Source organism: Motacilla alba, chromosome 5 (genome assembly GCF_015832195.1).
Source record: "Motacilla alba alba isolate MOTALB_02 chromosome 5, Motacilla_alba_V1.0_pri, whole genome shotgun sequence".
In the NCBI taxonomy this organism is placed as follows: Eukaryota; Metazoa; Chordata; class Aves; order Passeriformes; family Motacillidae; genus Motacilla; species Motacilla alba.
This window is the reverse complement of record NC_052020.1, coordinates 58242068-58258472: the sequence shown is the minus strand read 5'-3', so window position 1 is coordinate 58258472 and position 16405 is coordinate 58242068.

Sequence of the window (16405 nt, the reverse complement as noted above, 5' to 3'; positions counted from 1 at the left end):
AGGCTGGGGTTCAACACCACAAATCAGTTCCCACCTCCTTGCTGTGTCATCCATTTAACTCCTCTGCCTCCTTGTAAATAATGGTTCCAAGGATAAGGAGACACACAGGTGGCAAGTGGGATGTCCTGGGCTGTTGTACCTGCCTTGAAATCCTGGGGGGGATATTTCTGGCTGGTGTTGTGTCTCTGTGCTGTTGTACCAGGTCTCAAGGCAGCAATATATGTCCATAAGTCAACAAGATTTTAGTTTGACAACGATCCCTGGCAGCTGGATTATAAAGTATTTCCAGGACATAAATAGGACACGATGGTTTGGCCCCTCTGTTTGTGGGGATAAATATGTGTTTGGGGTGCAAACAATTGTGTGAAATACACCCATGCACATCGGCATGGACTCCCTAATCATTCCATTTGTGAATGAACCACGTTTCATAAAAATATGTGGGGCACCACAAGAATTAATAACAAAGGTGCAGCGCCACAATGAACATTTTGTGTGAGCTTATGGGCATAATCAAATGAACAAAGCCAGAGGAGAAACACAGAGAACAATATCTTCACTATCAGCAGTTTACTTCAGTCTACTTATGTATGATCAAAGACTACAAATATAGTTTAAACAGCATGAAATAATGGCCAGGTTTGCAACGTGAAATAATTTTAGGTGAAAAAAAAATGAAAAAGAAAAGGCAAAACATACGGCGGGCTCGGTGCCACGATGCAATGGGTGTGTGGGCTCATTTTGTGATGAACAGCCAAGGAATGGCAGCAGTAGGGAAATGAGGCTGGAGGAGCTAACCTCCTTCCTACCTCCTCTTTGAAGATTTCCACGTTCTGGGGAGAGGATAATGAAAAATATTTTGCCTCCTCTATTACAGAGGTGTCAGTGGACAAAAAAAAAAAAAAAAAGGAAAAAAAGTGCCCAAAGAGAAAAAAACCCAAGGATGCAGTGTAATGCAATTGCCAGGCAGATGTGTCGGAGGGAGGGCAGGGCTGCTCCCTCTGACTCCAGTGGAGAAGAAGATGCACAGAGAGAGCAGCTGAATTATTCACAAGGGATAAAGGGTACTGGAACTCACTCCCTGCAGCCCCCAGCGAGTGCCTCATGCTTTCCCCCTCCTGCTTGCCTGGCTTGGCACGGCACCTCCTTCCACCCAAAAATCACAGAGGTGGGTTTCTCCATGGCCCCTCTATATCCTAGCCTGCTGCAGAGGGCAGACTGACATTCCTGCCCCTTCTCCTCCAGCAGCTCCTTGGCCCAGCCCCTGCCCTCCATCCTGTCCCCAAACAGGCCATTCAGCACCACTGATTCGGAGATGGATGAGGGACCTGAGCAGGGCACCTGCCCTGGGGGCTCCCTGTGTCCCCTGGCATGGGAGCAGCCAGGCAGAGAGCCTGGGATTCCTGGGAGGAATCAGGGCTTAGGTTGCAGCTGGTGATGAGGAGGGTTGGCATCCTTGTGGGTCATTCCAGCCAAACACGAGGCCTCCAGGTCACAACTGACCACGGCAGCAGCAGGTGTTGGGTGACAGCCACGTTGTCACACCTGGTGCAAACCAGCATCGAGGTGGGAGAGCTGCTGCTCCATCCCAGCAGCCTCAGCCAAAAGCAGCTACAGCTGTCACTGGAGGTACCAGTGATCACACTTAAGGCTGTTTAGGTTTTTTTTCCATTTAGTCTCCTGTTTTCAGCTGCTGTTGCTTCTCAATAACTAAACACTTCACTTGAGATCCTCGATGTTTATTCCCAGCCTTAGGGTGAATTCTGCAGCTCTGTCTGCTTTTAGTTGTTTGTTTTAGGGTTTTTAGATGTGTTTTCTTTTTTTTTTTTTTTCCTTTTTTTCCCAAGGACAGCAGAATGCCCCAGTCTTTTGGAGTTTTGAATTAGTGTTGCTAATGCTAAAAATTGGCTCCAGCAGCATTCAGGTTTAACCCTTTCATATTTTGTAATTGGTATTTTACCATTTAGGAGTTTGATTTGGGGCAGAAACATGGAATTTGGCAGATGGGCAGCACTGGAGGGGGACAGTTGCTGTTTTCTGTCCCTGGTAAAACAGGTTTAGGTGCAGCCACATTGCAGCCCTTTGGTGACCCTCACTGCAGATGCCACACTGAAAAAATCCCACTCCAAACCTGATACTGAGACACCACCAACACCAAATTTCAGGAAAGAGCCAGCAATCAACCCCTTTTGACCCTGGGCTGGTTTGGGAGCCAAAGGATGAGTAAAACACAAGGGTGTTTTACTCCCTGCTCTTCCACCAACCGGCACAAATAATTCTGTGAACTTCACAGCCCTTATTACTGAGCACGGCCTAATAATGTCATCTCAGGAGGCAAGTAATTGCAGTAATTAAGAGGTTGCACAAGGTCACTTGAGGCAGGGCTGGGAATACAAGCTTTTGTCTCTCACCCTGCTGCTGTGCCCTAAGAAGATGTGCGCTGCGGCCACAGGCTGTGTGTGACCACCCAAGCCACCTCCCTTCCACTACCAGCAGCGACAGTCTGCAGGGACAGCAGCAAAAAGGGCTTTAAACCTCTTTTTTCCTTCCCCTACCCAGGAAACCTCCTGCTTTATAGAAATGGTTTGAAGCTGCTGTGTTTCGTGGGTGAGGAGGAGGAAGGAGGAGCATCGAGCAGGAGGAAGCGATTGCCCCCGAATCCTGACCCTCCTTTGAGAAACCTGCAGTGTTTCACATGAAAAAACGTTTTGTACTTGCACAGGGTGTGCAAGCCCTTCCCCACCCAGCCTTTGCTGTGCACATACGTCTGGGAAACAGGCATCACATTCCACGGGCTTCATTCTTAGGGGCTTTTCCCTGATTTTTGATGGCTCAATTTTGCCCCTTTCAGGCTGTCTGAAGCATGAGTCTGCCTGTCTGTCATCTGACTTCATGGATGGGACTGCCTGTTCCACGGGGAGGGAAGAGGGAAGAGCCGCCCCACCACCCAGCACTGCCTCTCTCCAGCTGATGGAGCAGATGAGGGATGCAGGGAGTTACATAAAAATGTAGGAAGCAGAAACTTAATGAAATGGCTCTAAATGTGACAGCATTCATGAAAAGATTAATTACCAGGAGTAAAGGGGGAAGGATGCCAGGAATTGATAGGATTGGTACCAATACCAAAAGCCTGCTGTGCTAGTAGAGCCATAATATGCAGTCCTAATCTGAGGGCCTATTGTTTTTCTTACAGAAACAACAGGCTCCAGCCAATGAGACAAAAGGGGCTACATTACAGTTTCTGCAGGAAAAACAACAACAGCCATTAGGAATAATTATCTTAAGACAAATCGTCAAGCAGAGTGTGGCACACACAAATATCCTCCCAAGCATGAGGCTCTGGGAAGAGAGGAGCTGTTGCTGTATTTATCCCAGTGGTTGCACGAATGAAGGGAGAGAATTAGAAAGTGGGAGAGAGTGAGGAGCAAAATGAGATGGGGGAAAGAAAGAGGGAGAGATAAAAATGCAGGTTTTCCCATCAGTGACCAGTCAGGGCTCTCATCCCTGGCATGGCCATGTCCAAGGACATGGTCCCTATGTGCAATTCCAGCAGGAAAGAGGGAATATGTGTTCATCTGGATTTGCTGCTTAGGCCCTCAATTTGCCAGGGTGTAATTAACTGTGAGGAAGGGCAGCAAAGAATCAAACCCAGAAAGTCTCTCAAATGAGATCATTATTACTGTTCCCTACAAAGACCTGCTCTCCCTACTTCCCCCGAAGCAAAGGAGGCTATATTTTTAATTTGTTCTTCCCCATCTCCTCTCCTTGGCAGAATTGATGTATCTGACATATGAAATCACAAACTAACCCGTGGCGGGATAGAAATGAAAAAGCTCCATTTTGCAGTGGGATTAGACGACCACATTTGACTAATGGCGATTTCCTGCTGCATTTTATGTTGGCTGTGATTGTGCAAAAACTTTAAACTGAAATTTCAGATGACTGGAGACACTGAGAACGTTGTATTAACTCCCCATACAATGAGGTTTTACAGGATGCTGCCAAATATATCCTTAGATGGCATTTCCCTCAGTATTTTGGGTTATTTGTATTTGTAAATATATTACATATTTTGATGTGTGCATGCCTTTTCTATTTGATTGGTGTGTGTACTGATCAGTATTGTATTTTAGCTGTAATAATATCATATAAAATACACATAAACCCAGTACAATTTTACAGGTACAAATCCAAATGGCTCTGTAAACAAGGACCACATCTTTATGGGTGTCTGCATACAAATAGATCCTGGCAGAGCAATTCTCTAAAGTTATCTTCCACCACCCCTAATGGAGACTACTTTATATAAAGGAAAGCATTGAAAGGGACATATCTATACCTATCTCACTTGAAACAAAAAAAATACACAACATTCTGTAACCTCTGCAGTGTTAATACATAACATATGGTGTCTGTTTCACATGCTAATAGTGACTTTTTAATTTGAAGTCAGCCCCAATGAATCTAAATCCGTGCTGTCTCCAGGATTAATTATGAGTACTAGACTGTGATACCAAGCCTCTCTTCTTGATAAGCTTTATAACCAGGTTTGCACACAGGATAAAACAGCTCCTGAGAGCTGCCATATTTAACCTATGTGTGACCTGCTGGTGCATCTTCTAGAGAAAGAAAGCAACTTGGTGAAGTGCTTGGTCCTATTGTGAGGACATGGGCCCTGCCAAGGTGAGAAACACACCACTGATGGGCCCTGGCATTAATTACTGAGCCACAGACACCTTTTTATCTTTATCCAATACACAAACATCTGTTTGAAAGCAGAGAATGTGTCCAAGTGGAGCAAAGCATTCTGATATCCACAGCTCACAGGTTAACCAACATCTTCTGCATCTCAACTGCTTCTCCTGCCCACAGCCCTGTGTGTTTGGGAGCTCCTCCAGGTGCTGGTTTTCTGGGCTGGGGCTGGGGTGGAATCCTCAGGGATGGGGGAACACAAGTGACCACTCACAGCTTGGCCTGGAGGTCCATCTAGTAGAGGTGCTTAGAGAAAAACCATAAAAACGAGGTCAGCCCTCCCCCTTATCACCTCCATTCCTTGCAGCACTGAGCTTCTGAGTCAGAGGCTGTATCTTTTTTTGCTCAAATAGCCCTGGCTGGTGCTCACTGCATGAATTTGTCTGTAGCTCAACCTGTTTGTGCCTCGATTCCCACCGTGGAGCGTGGAGCGCGCGGCCAGCGAGGGCCCTCCCTGGCCCAAGGTAATTTCAGAGCAGCACAAAACCCTTAATGTCACTTTAAATGGGTTTAGGTGCAAAAGATCAGAGCCTATCCTAAGCACTGCTATAATGTTTCTCCTTGGAGAAAACAGCTTCTTGATGCCCAGAGGATCCTGCTGTGGCGGAGACATTAGAAGTGGTTTTCTCTAAAGTACATGTGCTTGGATGCTCAGGTGGCTGCAAGTTCATCTTCCCTTCCTTGACAAATAGGCCTGCTTAAAGAATTGAGGCTTCCTTTCTTTCTCTGAATCTCTTTTATTAACCTCAGGTTTTTAAATTACTGCAAAATACATTTAAAGTGGTTTTCAAGGTCACTGGAAAACTACATTTTCGAAGTGTCAGTAGAGAATAACCAACTTTCGGACCACGAAAACGATGATATTTATTTTTGAACCTGCAAACCCAGTGATAAACCCAAGCTGTTTACATTAGTTTGAAATCTGTTTTCCTGGTTCTGGCCAGCCATGGCCCTGCTGCAGCTACTTTTCCCTCCAGATAATTTGCCATTCCCACTGCAGCGTAAATTCTTCCCCAGACAGTAATGCTGTGGCTGCCAGCCCTGCCACCAAAATGGCCCTGTCTCACAAGCTAAGTCGGATCAGCCTGAGACAGGATTTTCCTGACACAAACTGTCTGTCAGGGCTGTGGAACTGGGGGAGTGGGGTTTCTGGGGGTGGCATTCACATCTGTGGCTCGATATGAAGCTGTCACCCCGCAGTCAGTGCCTGGTGCCATCAGTGCCTTTGCCTGCAACCACATCCCAGAGAAACAGGAACAATTATTTGTAATAATTAACAATCCCAGAAGAGTTTTCAGGAGAACTGATGTGTTTATCTGCCATGCCTTGGCTAAATTCCAGCAAGGACTGCACGACATCCTGCCTCTGCCATTGTATCTCATCCACCTAAATTCTCCTGCAGTTTTGATCAGGATGGAGAGCCTTTGTTATTCCTTCTCCAATAGCTCTTGCACTGGATTCCTGCATTTGGAAATAGCTGCTGAGCCAAATACATTTCAGTTACAAGTGATCAGTACAGCAAATTCTTCTGATTTTATAATCAGTCTTAGGATTTTTTGGCATTTTTCCGAAAGCCTGAGCTGTTGGAGTCGTTTTGAAGCACCAGGATCTCAGTTTTCATGGTTTTAAGTAAGTGGCTCACCCTTGCAGTTGAAAACACGAGGCATGTTTACCCTAGAGGCTGAGAAGCCAGATGGTGGATAAAGAAAATGCAACAATTTGGGGTTTTAATCTCGTGATTTTTTTAAGCCAATCTCATAATTTTGGGGAGCTGGACTCACGGTTTGTGAATGCCCGCAGTTGGCATTACCGAGTGATCATATTTTACGAGGACTGCTTAATTAATTGCTGATTTAATTTGTGTTTGCCAAAAGCTTTGAAATCCTTGGATTCATTGAGTTCCTTTTAGGACAAAATACAATTTCCAGTGCTAAATCTGCTCAGATCTGCTACTGTGGGAATCTTTCAGTGGCCAGCAGTTCAGTTTAAGGGATGAGACGCATTTTGGTGGCATTCTCACCCTAAACACTTTGAAGGCCCCACTCCCTGGAGGCACAGGGGTTGTACATGACCACAAGATGAACAGCGTCTTCTAAAGGGTACAAAATAGACAATCCTCTGGGTCAGGCTCACCCCCAATTTTGGGGAGATCACTCACCAGCCCCTAAGCAGGACAGGGAATTTTTTAGGGGTCCTCCAGTGCCACTGAAGGCCAGAAGAAGTCGTGTTCTTTTGGGCATCCAGCCCTCAGGCTGTTGAAGGTCTCTGCTGACCACCAAGATTTCACAGAATCACAGAACGGCTTGGGTTGAGAGAGACCTTAAAGACCAGGTTGCTCCAAGCCCCATCCAACCTGGCCTTGAACACTTCCAGGGATGGCACAGCCACAGCTCCCTGACCCAAATGTGGGCCTGGCAGCCAGGCAGACATTTCTGTGACACAAAGCTTTTACTGCACTGAAAATGGTTGCATAAATTAAGGAGCTCCTTCTAACCCTCCACCAGACATCTCAGGAAAAGGCCAAACTCTGCTCAGAGTGGGATTGTTTCACCTCAGGGTCATTCAGGCAGCTGGGGCATGGAAAATGGTGTGTCATGCAGTAAAATAAGGTGCCTCGTGCTAGGCCTGGTGAGAATGTCTTTTAAGCCAAAATAATGCTGGGTCTTATTTACTTGACAGCTCAGACATTAATTTAAGACAGGCACAAATGAATCACCAGCCATGTTACAGTTGCCTCGTTGGAATCCCTCTGCTATAATCTCACAGTTTTTTCACCTAATTAATTTCCCCTTTCCTTGCACCAGTGTTTCATGAGTGTATCTTGTTTGGAGGAGATTAAGAGTCACACACTTCATTAGTAAGGTGTAAATTATCAGAGAGACCCTCTCCATCCACCTGCTTAATTGGGTTAATGAAGCGTCTCTGTGGGCCCTGGTAAGACAGCACTGCTCTCTGCTCCCTGCAGGCATTACCAGGGCTGTTTGGAAAATAAATGGAGACCTTAAAGTTCCCACCTTGGCGCATTTTGAGACTTTTGGGCATTTAATTTATTTTTTAAAAGGGAAAAAAAGAACTGAAGTTGACATGAATTGCAAGATAAAGCATTCCTGCCTGTGAAATTACAGACATAATATTGCTTGAATCATTCCACATCAGAACTAATTCCTAATTAATACTAACTCCTAATTTTTTTCTCTACCTTAAGCAGCCAGATTGCGTTAATATAACACACACAGAGATACTATTAATGCTCAGTTAAATGGTTAAACTGGTATAAGTGCAATGCAATGCAAGGGTAAAATGGGGAATGTGTGTTCAATCTCTGCAACGTGGGGTGCAGACAGTCCTGTGCCCCTTGTCCCTGCCAGACGTGATCCCACATGGAAACCAGGTCTCTTTATCTCTGCACATCCCCCTCTCACGTCTCCTCGGGTTTTGGAGACTATTCTTGGAAGGGAAAGTGATAAAACCTCTATCAGACGCATACATTACAGCACACCCACGGAACAGGAAATTTTAAGGTGATGTGAGAGATTATTTGCACTGCATGTCTGGGCTCAGAGAGTCACTGCTCTTCCAGCCTGGAACAGAAACACGAGGGGATGACTCACGAGTGCTGATGTCACTTGTGGGGTGAGGTGGGCTCAGCCCAAAGCTGATCCTGAGCGAGGTCAAAGCCCACAAACGCCGAAGCTCTTCAAACGTTCCCAGGCTCACGAGCAACTCATTGAACTCGCGCTCGTGCAGCCAGAAACAAATCCATCAGCAGCCCCGAGCCTCAGCCAGATGGACAATTTGTGGAGGCAAAATGAGGAGAAAGGCTGTGGGTAAGTTATTTGTCACAAAATATTCGCCTGGCTCTACCTGACAGAGCAGAGTCCCGCGTTTGATCTCTGTGAGCGACTGTCGCGGGAATCAAAGGGAGTTTTGTCAGGGGATTAAGTGCAGAAGTTGTCGTCAAGAACTACATTAAAGATAAGAAATCCAGAGTGTGGCCCAAAGTGCCTAATCCCAGCACAACTAGTGAATTATTAAGTTGGTCATTTGACAGAAGGAGGGGGAAAAAAATCCAACTGTTTTTGAGACTGCCTAAAAAAGAGGTTTCTATTAAAATACAGTGGTTGCATAATGAGAACACAACATGCAGTTCCAGCATGAGAGCTGGGCTCTTGCACCTGTCCCTGCAGCTATGGAATGATGGCAGAAAACAGCAGCTTCCAAGGGCTGCCTCTTTTTTCCAGGTGTCGGATTTGGACCACCAGCTCTGACTGCTGGGGAAAAAGCAAATTTTTGAGGTATGAGCAGTAGCTCACCTTTGAAGAATTGAGATGTGCCTGAGATCCCTGGCTGATCCCAAACAGAGTCCACAGGCACCCAGTCCTGCCTACAGCGTGTCCATGCCTTGCTGGTAAATCAGGAATGCTGAGGTGTCCATCTCTGCCAGGAGCACGGAGCTGTTCTGTCACTTCTGCATCAGCTCTGGGGATCCCAGCATGAGAGGGGTTTGGAGATGCTGGAGTGAGGCCAGAGGAGGCCATGAAGATGCTCTGAGGGCTGGAGCCCCTCTGCTCTGGAGCCAGGCTGGCAGAGCTGGGGGTGCTCACCTGGAGAGGAGAAGGCTCCAGGGAGAGCTCAGAGCCCCTGGCAGGGCCTGAAGGGGCTCCAGGAGAGCTGGAGAGGGACTGGGGACAAGGGATGGAGGGACAGGACACAGGGAATGGCTCCCACTACCAGAGGGCAGGGATGGATGGGATATTGGGAAGGAATTCTTGGCTGTGAGGGTGGAGAGAGCCTAGCACAGGGTGCCCAGAGAAGCTGTGGCTGCCCCTGGATCCCTGGAAGTGTCCAAGGCCAGGTTGGACAGGGCTTGGAGCAACCTGGGATGCTGGAAGGTGTCCCTTGTCATAGGACAATCCCATGGCAGAGGATTGGAACATTAAAAATAGTTTTTAATGTCCCTTCCAACCCAAACCACATTATGATTCCATGATAATGATAGACAGAGAAACATCCAGCAGCTAGAGAAGAAAGCAAAGTGGAAATGCTGGATTTGTGGACAAACAGCCTCCTACAAGACGGAAATATCTGCACAGACAGCTGACTACAAGGATGAATGTGAGAAAACAGAAATCTTAACAGGCTCATGGAGAAAAGGGAAGAGGTGTGAGTGAAACAGCATCTCCAGGAATCCTGCCAGGGATAAAGGTGTTTGAGGATCTGTGGGACGTCCAGCAGAACGAGATACTGTTTGTTAGACAAAGTAAAGAGGAGGGGAGGCACGAGGTGTTTGCATTACCGAGGTGGGAACTCTGCCTTGCAGACCCCACAGGGACAGGCTCACTTGTGAGGGCTGGCCAGGGGCTGGGACAGGGTGTGGAGTGGCAGAAGGAATCCCACAGCAACACCTCCAGCTTGGAAGGGCAGCTCCAGGGGCCTGTGTATGACACAGAGTGCAGAAAGCAAAAATTCTCCCCCAGAGCAACTCTAATACTTCAATGCCACCACTGCTGGGAAATGTGAATGAGGACACAGAGAAGATGATGCCACTCCAAGATATGACACTCCAAGATCATCTCTGCTGTCCCTGGTCCAGTGCAGTGTGATGAGAACCTCTGGAACACCCTTGCAGATGTCCCAAAGAACTCCCAGACACCGTGAAGGATCATCAGGAAGTTTGGTGTGGGAGAGAGGAGGGTCCAAGAGGACACTGCCCAGCAGCAGCTGCCAAAGCAGCTGGCTGGAGGTGATGTCCCTGCCTGTGGGATTGCCCAAAAGGGCTGCACAAACCAGAACAGAGCAAAGACCACCTGGTCCCACCTGTGCACACGTCTGGCTCTGCCATGAGCCCTTAATTCCCATACCCAGCCAGGGATCAGTGCTGGTGTTGGAAGGGGCCTTAAAGACCGTGTGGTTCCACATTTCTGGGGGTTGGAACCATGTGATCTTTAAGGCCCCTCCCAACACAAACCATCCCAGGATTCTGTGATTCCAGGGATTTCTGTGGTTGGAGAGAGCAGTGCCTGAGAGAGCTGGGGCAAATGATCCCTCACTCAGCTGTAGCTGTGGGCTTGTGCAGGAGGGGAGAGAGATCTCTCAGGCTCCCTCTCCATCACAGACACCAGACAGGTAAAAACTCCCCTCTGTGTGAGCAAAGTCCCCAGACAGGGGGCAGAGAACCTGAGGGAAATCTCCATCCTCTGAGATGTTCAAAATTTCACCAAAACAATGTGATTTAACCTTGAAGTTTGCTCTACTTTGCGCAGGATCCAGGATGAGACCCACAAAGGTCCCTTCAAACTTGAATTGTTTTAACTTTTTCATTCTTTGACTATCCAGTTTATGCAGAATACTGCCTGACAAGAGACAACCAATGAGAGTTTGTCAAGAACAAATCTGCCCAAAGCAGAGAGCCACTGCAATGTGGTGGGCTGCTGCATCCCAGGGGACAGGTGGTTGCCTATTCCCTGGGTATTTCTGTTCCCTCAGAGATCTGCTGGCCCAGCTACACACACATTTGGTCTCTATTCCGTCAGAGTCACTCAGGCTACTAAAATGCTTCCATTAAAAAGATGTGCAACTCTGTGGCATGAGGAGCTCTGTGGCTGCTGCAGGCGGCTGCCAACCTGTGAAAACACATCTACGGAAAAGGGGGAGGTGGGAAGGACGTCGGGACCCTCTTTGTCAAAGCAGAGCAATGAACAGCTCTTCTGAAAGGTGAACCAGCTTGAGCTTGTTTGCTGACACCTCCCTGCTTGGCTCCTCAAAGCTTGCAATCCCCTGCCACCCTTTGCCAATGGCACAGTCCTGTCTGCCTTGCATCCCTCTCCTTTATCTTCTTTTCTTCTTTTTTTTTTTTTTTTTTTTTTTTTTGTCACTCAGCTGAGGAGAAACTCTTCCAAAACAATGGCACACTTGTGCCTGTCCTCACCGAAAGCAAATGATTTAGAAATAAGCTCAACGTCCCACCAGGTCAGGGTGAGGATCTGTAAATCATCACATTCTGCACAAGATTTGTTGTGGTGAAAGTTCTGGTGAAAGATGTATCCTGCTGGCTTCAAATAACTGAAGCACTGTCCTTGGCTCAAAATCTATCAGCGACTCTTGCCAAGCAAGGGGTGGAAATATGGGACATTGGAGAATCACTTTCTTCCAACTCTGAGCAAGGAACTAACATGGAAAATGGATCACAGAACCACAGAATATCCTGAGCTGGGAGGGACCCACAAGGATCATCAAACTCAACTCCTGAAAGACCTTTAGACATCTTTTTCAGCCCTCTGATTTTTCTTTATGGGTGAAAATAAACCAGTTTGTGTTTATCTCTCTGCATCCTGTCCTGATGACATCTGGAAGGGGCTTCCAGCCACCTCAGGTAGTGGGGGCACCACTGGCCACATCCCGTGGGATGCAATCAGGAGGAAGAGATGTGCTGTAAACAGCAGCAGCAGCCTGCCTGGGGTTTGTGTTTTAATGGGTGCAAGAATCGGTGTTAGCATATGCTAACCACTCTTTGCAGGGTGATCATTATGCAAATGCCTACAGTAAACAGGTAGGAAATTAGATCTAATCAGGACACCCCCCCACCCCCCCCTTCCTGACACAGGAAAGTTGACTCCGTCAGGGTGCAAACCAAAAAAATAAAGTCGGAATTCCAGGCGGAACCCTCAGTTTTCCATTTGTGCTTTTGTTCTCATGTGTTTGGTTTCTTGCGTAAGTCACTGGAAAGCGAAGGGCAGCCTTGTGACTGCTTTAATTTTAAAGCTCCCAGAACAGGCTGGTATGGCTGGATCCAGAATTAACCCCGTTGTGGATTTCCGTGATCTGAAGGCAAATAAAAGCCGAGCACATCGCGCCCGGCGTCCGTGAGTAATTTGGCTCCGTGTAATATCGCTGCCTACTGAAGAGCCTGGCTGTTAATTCTGGTGGGGACAGTCCCAGATCCCCAGGATGAGCCCAGGAGCATCCCAGGCTTCTGTGGTTATCAGGAGACCTTCGGTGCTGCCAGGGGAGTCACACAGCTGATTTCTGTCTCACACCCCCTCTCCCCATGCAGCTCAGCCCATCTCCTTGCAACACCTCGAATCCCCTGTGCCCAAGTGCCAGACACAGCTGGTCCCCTGCCCATGGCAGGGGGGCTGGGGCTGGATGATTTCTAAGGTCCCTTCCAGCCCAAACCACTCCAGGATTCTGTGATTCGCCCCCCTCGAGGGGCTCTGTCTGGCACAGGGCCTCCAAACTCTCTGCTTGTCCCCATCCCAGCAAGGCCAAGGACACCCTCAGCTCCCGGGTTTAGGAAATCTCAGCCTCCCAGAAACCTGACAAAGGACCAGACACCTTCTTGCAGCAAATATTAAAGGCTGTGGCCAAGTAATAACAACTGTTTGCTGCAGTGTCTGTGCAAAGGTTGAGGCAATTATGGCTCTGCAGACAGAAGCATAAAAGCCACAGAGGGACCTCCTGAGCCATGAGGACCCTCCTGAATCGTGTACAGACCAGAGGACAGGGGTGTGAGGAGAGGGTGCTGCAGAGCCACCCTGGCAGAGAGGGACCTGAACATTCCTTGGAACCCCAGGGTGCTCTCGGTGCTGTTTCTGGGTTTGATTCTTGCAGCCTGACCCGATGGTAGGTGGTGACTGGAGCCTCAACAGGCCCTCACTGGCCAGTAATGCCATCAAAATACAAAAGGGAATGTCAGAGATCAGGATTTTCCCTGGGATATTAGACATCTAGGGGCTATTTTAATGTGGTTACATACAAGGTCCTAATTCTGGTTTCAGTTTTATAGGGACCAATGTAATGCCATAGGGTGACCTCTGCATCTGCACAGTCATTCCCAACAAATTCCAAATAACCCCAGCACCGTTACTCATTTTTAATCAATCCACCACCATCCCTTTCAACATGACAGTCTTGCAGCAGACTTGGATGACCCATTCAAGCCCTGGTACCCTGGAAAATGCTGGAGGCACGCCCCAGAACAGAGGCAAAGAGACTCAGCTGTCCCTGGCGTGACCCTTTTTGCAGTCACCTCTCTGCCATTGGTATGGGAGACCATGAGTCAGGAAGGAGCTTTGGCAGCCTCCGGCAGTGTGGGCTGCCCCTGGCAGGACCTGCCAAAGAAGTCAGAGAGTTTGCACACCTGGAGAGGTTGGCACTGTGTCCTCAGTCCCTCTGGCAGGGGGGCAGAGGGAGACAGGGAAGGAGGGGCAGAGAGAGCGAGAGCGGCCAAAGGAAACCAAAAAGAGCAGAGGTGCAGCACAGAGCTGAGCCACACTGCTCCAGGAAATCCTTGCAAGGTGTTTCCCCATGCTGGGTTACCTTAGGGATCCCAGCATTGTGATGGGAGAGAGCCCTTGCTCCACTGCAGATGGGAAAGGTTGGACACCAACGTTTTTCCTGGATGAGGCATTAGCCTGGAGATCCTCCCAAAACACAGATCCCAGCAGCACAGGCCACCTCCAGCCCTGGTGCCCTGATCCCTGGTGCCCAGCTCTCAGCCCTCTCCTACACCAGCTCTGTTTGGTTTTCCATGGCCAGACATGACCCAGATGCAAATTTCCCCAGGAACCCTCTGGTGAGCACTCCATCCTCTGAAAAGTCCTGCACAAAGCCCTGAAACAGCAGAGTAACCTGGATGGTTACCATAAATGATGTGACATGTTGTATTTTAAGTAATTATGGACAAGGGCAAGCACCTCCTGCATGGCTTTTAGAAAAGCACATGGGTGTTTGACTGTTACACTTAAAAACACAGAGCTTCCCTGCACTAAGGGAATTTGTTTCAGCTTCTGATTTTTATTTTTCTCACATGGCCAGTTTGGGTTAATCTTATTTTAATTTGTCAGCTTGGATACTCCTACGAAATGGGTAAGGCCATGCTTTTGTCTTCCAGGTAATATCCTGCCCTCACTAAACATACTCACACCATTTCAACCTTCCCTTGGATAACTCATATATGGACAGAACACCCCCAAGCAGGTTTGTGCCTCCTGGAATTGCTTTCCTGGCTCTTCCTAACCCTTCCTAATCCTCCCCTTTCAGTTCCAAAGCCAGGTCCTGAGGCTGGGCAACAGTATTTCAGTAGAGGTCTCCTCTCCCACACGATTTGGGGTGGATTCCAGAGTTTCAGGGGCAACAGCCCAGCCCTTATTCCCCACTGATCCAGGGCTGATGCTCTTTGGGTTCCCAGCAGACTCCATCACCCTTCTCAGCATTCCATCACCCCGGATCCTGCAACCTCCCAGCTGTCAGGGGGCTCAGGGCTCCTGCCTCTTCTGCACAACAATGAAGGAACTCCCTACAACCCAACGAACACCCTCACAACCCAACGAACACCCTCACAACCCAATGAACACCCTCACAACCCAATGAACACCCTCACAACCCAACGAACACATTCACAACTCAATGAACACCCTCACAACTCAATGAACACCCTCACAACTCAATGAGCACCCTCACAACACAATGAACACCCTCACAACCCAACGAACACCCTCACAACTCGATGAACACCCTCACAACTCAATGAGCACCCTCACAACTCAATGAACACCCTCACAACTCAATGAACACCCTCACAACCCAACGAACACCCTCACATTCAATGAGCACCCTCACAACCCAACGAACACCTTCACAACCAAACAAACACCCTCACAACCAAACAAACACCCTCACAACCCAACAAACACCCTCACAACTCAACAAACACCCTCACAACCCAACGAACACTGCCACAACTCACCACATTCCTGGTTTTCAGCCCTTCAGCCCCTGGGCAAACACCCTCAGCTGAATCAGCCTGCAGTAACTCCCCAGCCACTCCCTGCAGGGTGGGTCTGCATGTTTTTCTAATGGAGAGGAACCTGATGATCCCAAAGGATAAAACCTGCAGCCCCACATCCTAGAGAGGAGCCAGAGTGACCCATGGAGTCTCCAAGAATCCGTGAGACAGAGGGCGCACTTAGCTGCCCTTCCACAACTGTGGCATGGAGGGACCAACTTGAAGGGACTGAGAGACACTTTGCTTTTCACAGCAACATCCGGAGGTAAATCAGCTTCACCTCTGCTTGAATCTGCCTGAAAGCAAAAAAGTGGTTTGTCTCTTGTGAAGGGAGTGAGGATGCAGGAGGACCCAGCTGTGCTCTCCCCTCTGGCAGGAGAAGGTTGAGAAAGGCAGCCCAGTGTGGGCAACTTCCCTGCATCCCAAGGGTGGTGCTTGGAAACTCAAGGCACGTGCCAAGCCTCACCAAAAAGTCACAAGTGAATCACAGCAGGCCAGCAGGAAAGTTCTTCTGCTTGGCACTGGCATCCTGACCTCACAACCTCCTTTAGGAAAGCAAAAAATGCTCCAGGTCTTGAAGACTTTCCTTCAGCCAAGTGGAAGTTCATTCATGCCCCAGCAGGCTGTGAACCGGTGTCAGTGGTGATGGTCCCTGTTGGGAAGGTTACAGCCCAGAAGGACTTTTAAAATCTATTTTTAGAGCTGCCCTGCTTGCTCCCTCATGCCTCTCCTCCCTGTCCAGCCTGATCCCAGACCTTCCCAGTGCACAGGGCTCCCAGACTGGCTTAGATGATGCATTTTCATCAGCAGGTCTCATTACCAGCATCCGCATAGGAATAAATACCAGGGTCCTGTGAGCATGTGAGG